The sequence below is a fragment of the Lepeophtheirus salmonis genome, chromosome 3, assembly GCF_016086655.4.
Source record: "Lepeophtheirus salmonis chromosome 3, UVic_Lsal_1.4, whole genome shotgun sequence".
Taxonomy (NCBI): Eukaryota; Metazoa; Arthropoda; class Copepoda; order Siphonostomatoida; family Caligidae; genus Lepeophtheirus; species Lepeophtheirus salmonis.
In genome coordinates this window covers 10,539,847-10,554,429 of record NC_052133.2, presented here as the reverse complement: position 1 = coordinate 10,554,429, position 14,583 = coordinate 10,539,847, and the positions used below count along the sequence as shown (strand labels likewise).

Sequence of the window (14,583 nt, the reverse complement as noted above, 5' to 3'; positions counted from 1 at the left end):
CTAATTTAATCAAACATCATGACAGCTAAGCTTTTTTACTCTGAAACATTATTCCAATTTTCAGGATTACATGTACATTTTCGTTTTTTTATGTAGGTCATATTTTCTACAACTTTAAAACAATGTTTCGAAATGTCAAAAATGGGTTGGGATCATTGGAAAATGTTGGTAATTAAATTTATGAGTAAGAGTTTTACTTTATACTTGGATGTTATCTCTTTCAAGAATTAAAGAATAATGATAACAACTTGGGAGTGTTATAAAGTTTTTCAGTGTTTTAAAAACATAGGTATTTAAAGCCTAAATTAAGCCATTATTATCTAATAGTATTGGGTTGCTCCTACAACTACATTTCTAATAAGAGTCAAAACATTTTATTCTATTCAACATTATTACGACCAAATTAGTTGGTCATTACTAGAAAGTAATTAATAATTGATAACAAAATTATTTAATACTCGAGTATTATATGGCTAGATTGAAACAAAGTTAATTTCAGACCTGTACTATTATTTAATTTATAAACCCAGTTGCAATGACGTCTTACTAAAAGACCGGTAACAAAATTGACAAAATTAATACAGATTGGAATGAGAATCCTTTATTATTTACTGTTTTTTTTAGACCAACCCCACATTATGCAATATACAGCGAATATTTTTTCACTTATTAGCTATAAATACTGTCTTTCAGCTTCAAATCACGGCTCACTCTTTAAAATAAAAAAAGAATATGTGTATTTTTCTTTCAAATGTTGAATTTATTTGTCATCAGTTGACTGATATATGATTTAAATTAACTGACTGTACGTATTATAAACTCAAAAAAGGAATTACATTGGATTTGGACTGTTTTTTTTTATTCGTATCAATCAAGAACTAACTATCTTTTAAAATTCATTCCATTTCATACTCATTCATCGTCCAAATGTATGATTATAAATTCAATGCATACAATGTAATTAATAGTTTTATTCTTTAAATAACAAAAAAAACAGTAGGAATTTATCTTCACGCCAAAGCAGATATACTTTAAAGTATCTAAAGTATTCATAGAGGGCTATTCTAGGACTAGCAGGTAATCTGTAACGAACGTAATAAAAAACACTAACCCATTGTTTCTGGGACTGCAACTCCATGAAGTATATACTACAAAAAATTAAACATAGAACCACAAACTTTTGTATGGTTTTGGGAGAGCTAGAGACCTTGAATATATTTTAAACTACATCTTTAATAATCTTTTAATAATGATGAATATACATATTTTTTATAAGTCTCTTCTGTATCATTTTTAAAAGTATTTCCCAGAAGATAGTGCTTTACAAAATATAACTGAATACATCCCTTCTACCGCCACAGTTAATCAATGTTCGTCTGTCATGGAAGATGTGAATATTGAATTTTCATGCCACCAAACATTACAAATAGATTTTGATTCTAAAAAACTTTGACGAATTCTAGGTCTCTGTTATGAATGAGTATCAACTACTGGCTAAAACAGCTTTAGATTTGCCTATTTACTACCCTTTGACTCAACTTATTTATGTGAGAAGACCATTTTCCGTATCAACTTATATCAAAAATAAATAATAGATCGCAGCTTAAATTGGAGGATGATCTTCGAGTGGCTGTTTCCAAAATTAAACCTAGGATATACTACCTTTGTTTAATACACAGTACATATCTGTCAAATCAAGACCATGATTCATTTATGAACCTATTTGCAAATCCACAGCCAGTAATGTTCTTTGTTTGCGGGTATCAAAATTGACTTTATTTACCTTGAAAAAGGAAATTGATATTTTAGAAATTATTTCAAATAGAGGATATATTTACAAAATATTCGATTATTTCTTCGCTGTATTTTTTATGTTTATCATTATATGTAGAATTAAAACGAATATTTTTGATCGATATAGTTAAATAAATTATATGTATATTTTTGCCTCTGGGTTGAACGTTGATAGATTCCTTTTAAGTCATTTATTTGTATAAAATACACTCCAAATTTTATATTCATCTCTTAATGAGAGTTGTAAGGGTAGTACATTGTATATGCATATATTTTAAGGGTCGAACTTGGAAAAGTTTGGGAGCCACTGATTTCGAGTACATTATAACAATGTTTATTCCGCGAGGAATTGCTCGTATTGCTCTAAACGAGTTTTGTGGTTTCAAAATTGGTCGAGCCTAGAGAAGAAGATAAGGTCAGAGGAAGATAATTAAATTAATTATCTTTACCATTGTGAAGACTAGACTTATACAAATAACAGTTTATATTCCAAACGTCTGATTAAATAACTGGATCATCTCATTTCCCCTTTTTCGTTCTCTTCTCTTATGAGAACAAAGTCATGAATACGAAATGTTTCATTAAAACTTCATTTTAGCAAGTTAATACTATTCATATCTTTAATTCAAAATATTATCTAGAAATGCTTATAAAATATTTTATCGTTTTAAATTAACTGCGATTATGAATTTTTTTTGTAAATTTTTCCTTTCTGTTTTGACAGTCGAGGTTTAGACTGGATAAAAAGGGGTGTCGTAAATACCTTGAGCCTTCATATGTAGATTAAGTTGATGCAGTTACCCCAACATTATCAAATTAGCAAAACCTAATTTTGGTACTGCAGCTAAGTTAGTAGAACACCAATACAAAGTTTTAGCTAATTTGGTTAACATTTACCTCTTGCACAATTGCAATTTCTAAACGTGTATGAAGCAAAACTTTTTTATTATGGGTTTCATAAAAAAACATGTTGAAAAACTACATATTTCTATTATCAAATAAAGATTATCTTACTATATAATTTTTTGTCACTTCACTTTTCTGGATTGTATCAAGCAATAAGTGATTGCACCTAGACCACTTATTAAATTAAGAAGACATTATTATACTTCAGTTCAGAAAAAAATAATAATTTTTCTTTTTTAGTGATTTTCTTTTTTACCAGTTATCACATTTTGTATATAATAACATAAATTTATAATTATAATTAAGTTAGTAAGTACTTTAAACATACAAATACATAGATCATCGTAAATTTTTAAAAACCAACTACTTTCTTTTGCTCTCTGTTTCTTTGATTTGGATGGAAATATCTTGAGCATTGCTTCTTGCTGCAGAATTTTTTTATTTAAGTAAGTAATACGATGTACTTGTTGATGACATTTCTAACTTGATCAAAAAATGACGCTAATGGTACAAGTTCTTCAGTTAGGTACCACAAATGTGCTGAGAATGTATTAATTACTGCATATGCACAAGTTTTAGAGATATTCCTAACACTATTCAAGTTATTGACAGGTATGAGATTATTCAAAGGTCTTGCTGAAGGAAGTAGAGCTGCAAACCAGCAAGGCAGGTAACCAAAAATAAAAAAGTGTTCAAAGCGATTTATTTTCTACTGCTGTCCAGTGATAAATACAGTCTCCTTAGGAAATTCTTTAACTAGATTTTTGCTATCTTTATAGCGTAAATAAGCTCAGACATCCACCTTGCTTTGTGTACGGCACCATGTCAGATGAACTGTAGAAACCTTTATCCTTTCCCTTACTGATGTAGAGAATTACCAGTTCCTTACAATCCCCTCTAACTGGACTACGTTTTGCAAAGCTGAAATATATCTTCTCTTCTAGTTTATTGTCTAGAGATGGATAATTAAGGTCCTTGTTATCACAACAAAATAATGACTTAGGCAAAAGAATAGTTTAAAGAAAAACTCAAATATTGACCAATGCTACTAATGAACAAAACGTGCCCTGTGAACAAAAAAAAATGAAAATTTACATTATAGAAAATAGCCCTCGATTCCGACAATGAATTATAATGGGAGGGGGGACTACAAAGCTCTAAATGTAGCTATTTTCTTGTTACAATATAAATAAAATATTTGCATTCTAAATTTAAATTTATATTATATAAAAAGGATAATTAATAAAAAAAAAAAAAAGGAATAAAGGTTTTCCTTTTTTTATTTTTTGTACTGAAGTTTAATAATGTCTATTATATTTAATAAATGGAACTCTACCGGAAGCACTGCAACATTCTTGCTCTTTTACTAGAAAAAGTATACCAAGAAGCGCAAAAGAAAGGTAATTTGGATGAGCACATTAGCTTGGGAACTTTAACGTTAATACCCAAGAACGGATAAGGTCCTAGGTTTATAAAAAATTTAAGACCTCTCACCATATTGGCCACATTTAAAAAAATCTACAGTGGCATCATCTCCAATCAACTCCGTAAAGTCTTACCGGTTATCATTCATAAGGTACAAAAACAGTTCATAAAGGGGAGACATATAGAGGAGGCCATTCGGGGAATAATTGACCGTTTGGACGAAAAGAAAGAAAAGAAAACATTCCAGTTATGGCAATTGACTTCTTGAAAGACTGTGATAGTATCTTCCACCAACACATCTTGGAGTGTTTGAATATGTACGGGTTTCATTCGAATGATTTCTATCTGTTTACGAAATCTCTACGTCGAATGCAGCCGAATGGGGGAAACTTTTTAAAATTCAGCAAGGTTGCAGACAAGGTGATCCACTAGCCCCTAGTTTTTTCCATAATGCCCGTAGATCAACTATTAAGGAAAATATTATCCTCATCTAAAATTAAAGGTATAATCAAATAAATCTCATCCACAAGATAGAGGCATCTACATACGTTATGAAAACTTTATATTCCGATGCAGCAAGGGCAATTCAAGGTTCCGTTGACGAAATGATAAATATCATCGAAAGAACACAACACTACACTGGGATACAGATCAATATTAAAAAAACTAGCATCTAATCTAACTCTGCTCAAATCTTTGAAGGATGGACAGTAAGGATAGTTCATGAGGTAATAATACTTAGCACTACATTATTAATTAATCCCTCATGTGTTCACCGTACTTTGAAAAAGGTAGAAAAAAAGATAAGAAAACTGTCGACAAGGTATACTTACCTCATTAGAAACAATTTACCCGCTAGAATTCAAATTTGGAATTCACTTGTTCTTACAAAAGTCATATACTTGCTTCAGGTTACAAAATTCAACGAAAAGCTAGCAGAAAAAAAATAATGAACAATGCCAACTGTTATTGACACCTAACATGGCAACTCGAATCACATGAAAGAGAATTTACAGTCCAAAAATTTACGGTGGTCTTGGACTTCTGCCGATAGAAACAATGTGGAAAAGTTTGATCTTTAAAAAACTCCTAGACGTTGACTCTTGACAAATCAATATGGTAAAATATAAAATGGAAAATAAGGATGGTTTTACATTCAATGAGGTCAGAGAAAAGGCATTTGAAAACTAATAGCAGTCCTGGGGTCTATCAATTCATTCTAGAACTGTGTAGCAAATATAAGAAAAAATTTAACTTCGATAATACTTCACCTAATCAAATAGCAATAGCCAAATAAACAGAATCAAAGATCAAATTATATTCAAAACACTTCAATCAAGAAGAAATTTGACTTTCTTGGCGAAATTTTGAACAAATACAATGATTTATCTATTGCTGAAATTTTAGAGAGGGAATCAATTTCAAGAAACGTTACTTTTCAAAAATGAGAATTTGCTCCTACGAATGGTTTTTTTAATTTTACAAAGTTGATATAAAATAAGGATATATGCGTATTACAGTTACCAAATGAGCTCAAAGATCATTTTTTGAGACAAATAGAGAGAAAGAGATATGTACTTGGTGAATTCTACACCCACCATAATAAAAAGTATATCCAATAGACTTTCTGATTACTAGTTGAATCGGATAAAATATTGTACTATCACCTGTACTGTTACGACAGGAAATATATTTGGTAGATCTCCGGAAGAAAGGCAATGCTTCATCTGCAAGGTCTGTAGAGAGACACCAAGTCACTTGCTCACAGAATGTGAAGTGACAAGAGATATCTGTACTAAACTGTCCCACAAATTGTTTAAGAAGTTCAGAATAATCTTAATACCAAGTCACTTTTCTTATATGGGTATATAGGACCTGAACAGGACATAATAAACTATATTTACACCAAATTTACATTAATTTTTATATAAATTTGGACGAGAAAATAAAGATGACATTTTAATAAACATAATAAAAAGTATTAAGTAATGCTAATAGGGCTTTTTTTGTGAGTTTGTGTTTTTTTTGTTTTGTTATTTTGTTAAATGATTTTTGTTTATACAAACATTTCATACTTTATTATTCTCATCTAGGCACAACACTTGAAGCCCCCCCTACGGTATACTGATGTATTTTAAAATCCCCAAATCTTATTTTGATTATTAATATGAAGGAACTTCAATTTTGTTTTTATTTACAGTTTTCTATAATATATTCGAATGGAGTTATTTATATTTATGTTTTTCCTATATGAAACAAGAACAAAATATTAATAAAGTGGTACCTCGGTACAAAAATCAAACAAAATATAAAACGGTCTAGGCACGATCACTTTTTGCTGTCTAATATCAAGTAAATTGGATTCGCAAAAAAAAATTAGAAAACATAATTATCTTTTTTTTTTCATTGAAATATTTTATTGTAAAACATGCTTATAAAATAACACAAATAACGCATTGCAATTGTGCTACAGGTTAACGTTAACCAAACTTGCTAAAATTTTGTATTTGTGTTTTACTTACGTAGTTGCAGTACCAAAATTAAGTTTTCACTGATTTCGACAAGGACTTCTATTCTCGGGGCAAATGAATAATTATAATATTTTAAGAAACATTTATGCGCAATGAGCTCCTTTATATAATTGCCTATGTATGTTGTAAATAAATTATAAATATTTGCTTTAACTTTAAATAGAAACAAGAAATACTTTTTTTCTTTGTTTTTAAAACAGTCCATGGTTAATTGCCTCAGAGCCCTTATCGTACTTTTGTAAAAATAATATAACAACAAAACATAAGAAACTTTTTTTTATTTACTGTAAAATTCATTATGATGTATTTATTTGTTTCTTATGTCAAGAAGGAAATAAATTTGTAGGGATTTGTAGGGGAGACCTGCCATTTGCAACAGTCCCTTTTTTTCAATAATAAAAAAATCATAAGATTGACATCACACCTGATAAATAGAGTGCATTATTTTGTTGAAAAATTTTCATCGATTTTGTCAATTTTGTTTAAAAACTGTATTGAATGAGCAAAAGTAAATTTTTCTAATAATTCAGTCAGTTTATGATTGTGGTTTTTTCCCCCTGTAATATGATATCATGTAAATCATGGCTATAAAAAACTATTTTCGGATAAAACTTTAACTCCTTCGTTAGTAAACTACTGAGTGGTCCATTAAATGAGAACCCTCTGAATTTTAAACTTCAACAAGATATAATTTATTAATGAACTCTAGAATTCCAATAAAATTAATATTATAAATAGATGTGTGTCTGAGCTCTCTTAATCATTAATTTAGCTACTCATTGCGGGATTGATGACTTCCAGGTGGCGGCAGAAGGTCTGGCACCCACAGAGGATGTAGTCATCAATCATGGCGTCCCAGTGCTGGCTGATAGTGGCTTTGAGGCCTCGGTGTTTTGATGATGGACACTACAAGCCGTCCCCTTGACATACACTCAAAATGTTTAGTAGAGGAGTTGGCATCATGGCTGTAGGGGGGGAGCTGAAGTTTAAAAAAAGTTCAAAACAACTCAAAATACTCATTCAAACTACTTTTGCAACGCAGGAAATGTGTATCTTTCATTCTTTCAAAAGTGGCCTCTCCACCATGACAAGGCTCTTTCCATCCACTTTTTTGATAATTCTCTGAACAGTCTGCTGTTAAACCCTGAGATATTCCTGAGCTATAGACACTCATGTACTTGAGGGGACTAGCCTGGGCTGTTCTTCTTCCTCCCCAACGTTTTGGACATGCAACTGGATGAAGAGCTCGAATGGAAATTCGTCAATCAGGTTCAAGTGTCATTTCCTCGACTTGTACTTAAGTTATAGAGCTCAGATTTTTTTTATCAATGTATGAATTGATTTCAAACACTCAACCTTGATTAATTATTGAATTCGTAAGTGTTCAGATTTCAATGGACCACCTTAAGATGAATAAAAATTCTTTTTATTCCTTTGAATTTCCATTTTATCGCAAATATCTTAAAGTTTGCTCCTGAAATATTAAATTTAATTTCACATAATTCTTTATTCATCTTAACATTATCGTATATTTAGTCATTTTTAATCGATGTTCAGTGAATTTGTTTTCCTAAAAATTATTTCATTTAATGTTCCTTTTTATTATATGTATTCTTTTTTTTTTTTTTACAATGAGAAGACTTATGCATACTAAACAATAATTATAAATCATAAACGCTACTTCATCATAACTCATCAAAATTTCTGATAATGTAATTAATATTTTATACAAATTTTTATCTAAAATAAATATTTTTTTAATAAAAATAACATATAATATCTGGTTGAAACCTCAAGCTCAGATTATTTTTATAAAAGGATTTTTTTTTCTTGTTGTGCTAAGTTTATTTATGTTTTTTAACATTTTAATAATTGATATTTACGAGTGCAAAATAGATGAGATACTTAGAAAAACGGTTCAAAATTAAAATAAAGTAATTATTTTTGTCATTCATAGGTTTATCAAACAATTAAATACGTTTTATTTTTGGATTTCTTTTAAACCCAGTTAACCTAAAAAAAGATATTCACTAAAAGAGGATTAAATTAATAAAGGCTATTGCTTATATATTTGGATCTGTTTTTTTTTTTTTTTTTTTTTTAAATTTGGTTAGTCCAAGTCAAAGAAGCTCTGAGTAATTGAGCAAAAAAGAAAAGGCGTTGAAGGTTTTTGGGTCTTCTTTTGAATTTATTATTAAAAGGGATGAAATGTATAATTGATAACCTTGTTTTGAAAGTTAATTTATGTAAAATAATTATTGCTGACTTATTGCTTACAAAAATTACAAACACAAAGAACACTCCATCAAAATGTATGTTTTTGCAGAGGCCTGAAGAAACTTTGATGGCTAGAAAGTTATGCATAAAAAATACATTATGTTACTCGGAAATGAAAAAAAAACATAAAAAAAAAAAGTGAAACAAACATGAAGTCCATTGATTCATTTGTTTTAGTCCTTGTTAATGGAGGTCCCATGTGTATATATAACTGTTGTTTAACACAAGATAATCAATAGATTTAGAAAAGTAAGTTAACCTAAGTGTTATCACGTATATGCCTTAGGATTTTAAGGGCAAAGCCAATTCTAAGGCAGTCATGCCTAACCTGTTCAGGTTATTTGGACCCAATATTAAATATCCCAAATTTCACCCTAATAAGTGATTTTCCAAATTTGATACAATTATATCAATTGAAACAAAATATTCAATAATTGAAATGGTATAAGTTATAGAAAAAAGAAAAAAATTACAGCATATTTACAAAAACATTGCTCCTCAAAATAATTTATTTTCCCTCTAAATATTTTTTATCGAATATTTAAAAGAAAAATTAACAAAATTAATTGATTTTTTAGTATTCCTTTAATTGGTCAGATGGAGTTGCACTGATACAAGTAAACGTTATAGAATTAAATGTATTCTCTTAAACTTAATGAGTGTAGGCTTGTAACGCGGTTGTTTCTAAAAAAAGGAAAAATATTTTATGTATATGGACTTCAATGAAGATTCTAAGGTCAGATAGAGTAAATGTAATACTATAAGATCATACAATTGTGATGTGTATTGTATAATTGGAGCTTTTTTTATTTTGGAGAAAAATGGTATTTTGCAATGATCCTTGATGCAACTGTTTCCAGTATCCAATACATTGAATTTTTATATGGAGTATAGATTCATTTATGAAATTATCATTCAATTTTGCTGCTAGTGAATCTATCAATAGATAGTATGATTTTTGTACTAAAACTTTTATAGTTAGTGCGACAAGTCAATATTTATTCTAAAAGATTAAAAAAATATATAATTGTATAAACTTTTGTTATATTTACTTGTATACCTCAATCATAGTAAATAAATATAGCCAGAGCTGTAAATCTTAAGCATTTTCGATATGTAAAAAAAAATAACATGGTAAACATGATAATTGAAGAATGTTTGAGAGGAGAGATGCTTCGCCGTCATGAAGATTTATTTAATTAGTTTTGAAATAAAGGAACTAAACACAAATCCCACTTTCACTCTTTATCCAGCAGTGGCTTTGATAGGAATCAATTCGATGTCAATCTTTAATATTTACTCCAAGATAAATAACTATATCTCACCAACAAATCTTCTACGTTACTCTTGGTCATTCATGAGCACACAGACTCGTAGTTACCAGAGATACGACAGATCTAGGACCCAAATCCGAAGTATCCGATTACAGTATTAATAAATTTGTATTTTCCAAAAATTTCTGAGATCCAAACCCCGAACCGGCTTCGGGTACCTGAACTTTTACGAATCATACAAAAGATCTGAAGGATTGTTCGGATCATAAAAAGCTTATGCTTATACTTGATACTTACCCCTAGTTATGAGCAAAGATAATATCTATATCAAACAAACATTTTATTTATCAGGAATAGTGATAAGAGCAACAATTATATTAACAGTTGCATCGGGTAGTTATTCCACATTACGTTTGCAATGCATATTGCACAATGTATAATAATGTTAGTTAAGTCATTGTTTCGACAGAATAGTAATCAGTAAAGATATAAACTTTATTATGATTCTATTTTATTTAGTTCCGAAATTTGGGTAAAAAGCTAAGCAAATTCGAGCCAAGTATCCGTCTAATTTTCTGTTCAGATCTGGACCTGCAAGTTCGGGTACTCAAAATTTACCGAAATAATTTAGTCGAAAGATCTCAACAAACCCTGATCCCAGAAAAATACGTACTTGTCCTATGATTAATAGTTACACCTTATTCTCAGATTTTCTCTCCTCAAGAATGAAACACTAATGATTACAGCTTTGGAAAGCAAAAAATTTATGTTTATGTTTGCAAATACAAAAAAATTAGAACGTTAGAAAATTCTAAAGGATTACAACCCTAAATATAGTGTTAGTTTGTATGATCCAACTAAACGGATAATGTCTTGAAATATAGACATCTTGAAAATATAGGCATTAAGTTTGAACCCCTCCTTCATAGTTATAATTAAACAATCCCCCTAAAATTTTATTTGAGTAGGATATTTTGTTTACTCAATAGAGTTATGATGAAAAAATACCTGTCTTCCTTCATATAATATGCTAATGTAATTTATACAGACCCCTTAAACAACGTATACCTAATACCAGAAACTAGGGTCCACTTTTATTTAAACAAAAAATCCTTGTAGATGAATTCAATTCAAAGGTTGTCATTTACAAAGAAAAACAAAAAATCCTGACTCAACTTTTTCTTCTTTTTTTTCATCTTCCAAATAATATATTTTTTTTTTCAAAATATGGATGCCACTTATATTTAATGGATAACAGTTAAATACAAAAATATATAACTATTGAGAAAATATAAAGCAGTATTGGCATAGAAGTTACTAAAATAACGCTAAGTATGTTCTACATTGTACATATTTTCTCTTTATAAAAAACATATTTATGTTAATATAAAATTATAGTGTTAGAATGGAGTTATAACTATTGAGTTGGCTCGAGTTTGAGTAATTGAATATTAAGTCGAGTAGAATTAAATTTTTTGAGTATTCAGTTAATTCTAGTTTGAGAAACTTATGAGGGGATGGAGGAATCAATAACTGGAGACTTCAATCAGGAGTAGAAGTTTCCACTAGAGAAATAATTGGAAAAAAAAATTGACCCACTTTCCATTGCTGGCAATTGAAATGGTCGAATCTAAGAAAATATGATTTTTCTTCATTTGAAATAAGATAAAGACTAGGTTATCTGCTAGGTTAGTGAAGAGAAAATTGAAAAAAATTATTTCACAAAAATTTGTCCTCAAATAATTCATGCCAACCCCTACACAACTTGGTTGCAAAAATGGTTCAGATATAGACTTGCAACCTTCTTACTATTTAATGAAGAAATAAAACAAAGGAAACATTCTTTGCTTCTTTATAAGAACACCTCATTTCATCATCTCTAAAATAAAAAGTGACAAGTTTATAAAAATGGTGCTTAATCTCATCTCAGAAATTTATGGAAAGGAACTCTTGGCCACAGACTCACTCATCGCTCCCTCACTTGAAGGAAAAGTCTAGTAAAAAAATACAGACAACACTTCTTGGTATAATTAGGCTAATCTATACCAAAAGAAATCAACATTCCAGTTGGACTGGAATAAATGACTGTACCTTTCCTTAACTCAGAAAAATAATAAGTCTGAATTATATACCATTTGAATTGTGTCTAATAACAAGATAGACAGATCAAAATATATAATTTTATATTCAACTGTAACGCTTTTAAAGCGTTACAGGTGGTTATATATTTGTTTATTTTATTAAATGGAAAGCTTCTAGATTATTATAAAGTTATAAATTATGTTAATAATTTTAAATGTCTTTAGATACGTGAATTTTCTTATGTACTATGTAGTAAGTTAGTATATTTATAGATTTCATGATAATAAAGATAAAGTAAAGTCTGAAAAAAAACATCAGAGCCTGATTTTTTTTTTACCTTGATAAGAACTATGTAGTTTGACTACTTCTATAATGCACTCAATTGATTATTAATAAAATAATGTAGTTAATTTAAGAAAGTTTATCTGTGTAAATTTGCAGAACGGTTCTGTATTGTTTCATCTAAAATATTTAGAGTGGTAAAAATATCGGATCATCACTGGAGAAAGATGTACTCAGAATGGAGCTCTATCATTGAGAATGTGCTCTCTTTTATAGGTTCAAATGAACATTAAATTATAATACTCGACTATATACATCATCTTCAGCGAGGTGATGGTTCGACAGACTTGACTTGTAGATGACATGGAACATGCGAATTTCAACGTCATTATGTAGAATCAATTTACTGATAAACGTCAAAAATGATTGAGATACAGACTAGAAACATCCTTTATTTTTACAGACAACTATCGGGCTGATCCTAAAGAAGGAAATGTTTTTTTGTTATAAATAAATGGAAACCTCTTTTCATTTATTATGCAAATGTGTAAAAATTACACCAATCCTTAACATGGTGGATGAAGAGATCTAGATAACATTTGATGTAAGGCTTAGTCCCTCGGATTAAGTCAATGCAATGTCCGCAGGATATAAGGATATCTGAAAGATTGAATATCTTATCTCCAAACTACAAGCTCTCTTCTTATCTGATTTACTTATCCGATATCTGAATCTGCCGGTTTTATCATTTTTGTTTTTCCCTTCGTGCTGCTACCCTTGTTTTAATTAAATAGCAAGTATTGTTTCGTTTTTGTAGCCAAAAACAAGTAAATAATTGTGTTTAATCACGTTAATTTTTTTCGTTCACTTAGAAAATTTATTATTTAAAAAAAAAGTCTTTCGGCATTAAATATAAATATCTAAACATTTCTTTTTATAATAGGAAACTATTTCAAAAAGTTGTATTCATATAATTATAATCTGCTAAATAAATCTAGCTTACCATGTCGAGGTATTTATATTAGCTAGATTATTAAAAATTAGTAATGAATTGGTCTTAGAACTGATTTACTAATTAGTCTTACCTCCGCCCCCCCCCCCCTCTAAGGTCTTTTTTTATCAGTTCGATCTTTTTTACCATTCAACAGTCCTAAGGACGGATATGTCGGTCCCTCGGTCCTAGCTATCTTTTTATTGTCTTCACTCATAGCTAGGATAATACTGACAAATTTTATTAGGACCGACCTGACAGGAGTGCAGTCTTTTAAGTTTTTTAGACCAATCCAACACTACTAGAAATTGTATTTCTTCTTTTAATATAATTTGTCAAGTAATAAAAAATACCCTTGACTTTATATAAAAATTTGGAAAGGCCCTTTCTTTATCCTTTGCTACTACTTTAATGAATCTTTAGAAACAACTAGAGATGATATAAATCTATACTAAAAAATTTGAAGTATAATCGAATATTTCAAATAATATATTTATTGAGTACGAGTAATTTTCAAAAAACTGACACGCTTCTTTTCAGTTCTATTTATACTCGAACCCAACACTACAAAATAGTATGAAGTGTTACAAAACTGTGTTATTTACATATTCCTTGATATACAGTTTTGTTTGAATCATAATTAAATCTATTACAATTGGGGCCATAAATTCCTGTTTTATGGACCTTATAAATGCCTTTGTACTCAGGCTGCATACATGTATATGTGAGTAGTCTGTCAATTTTGTAGTTGTAAAAGAAAGTATTACCTAGGGTACTTGATCTGTAAATTGATTGCTGTAAAGTTCACCTTAAGAAATATTCACTTAAAGGAGAAATTTACAACCTTTTTATCACTATTGAAACCTATAGACCTATGGTCTAAAATGCCTTTGACATAATCATTTTATCATTTTAAAAAAAACAAAGATAAAGCAAACCAATTCCAAAGAAAGATATTAACATATTAAAATATTATAATATCTTATCGTCAGTCCGAGTTAGCGTGAGAATTGAGCTTGTT

At 29.4% G+C, this 14,583-nt stretch overlaps 1 protein-coding gene across 1 annotated transcript in view; it reads left to right on the top strand.

Annotated features, from left to right (window-relative positions):
* The window catches only part of LOC121114169 (uncharacterized), a 270,674-nt gene that overhangs the window by 14,924 nt on the left and 241,167 nt on the right, over window positions 1-14,583 (top strand). The window lies entirely within an intron of this gene.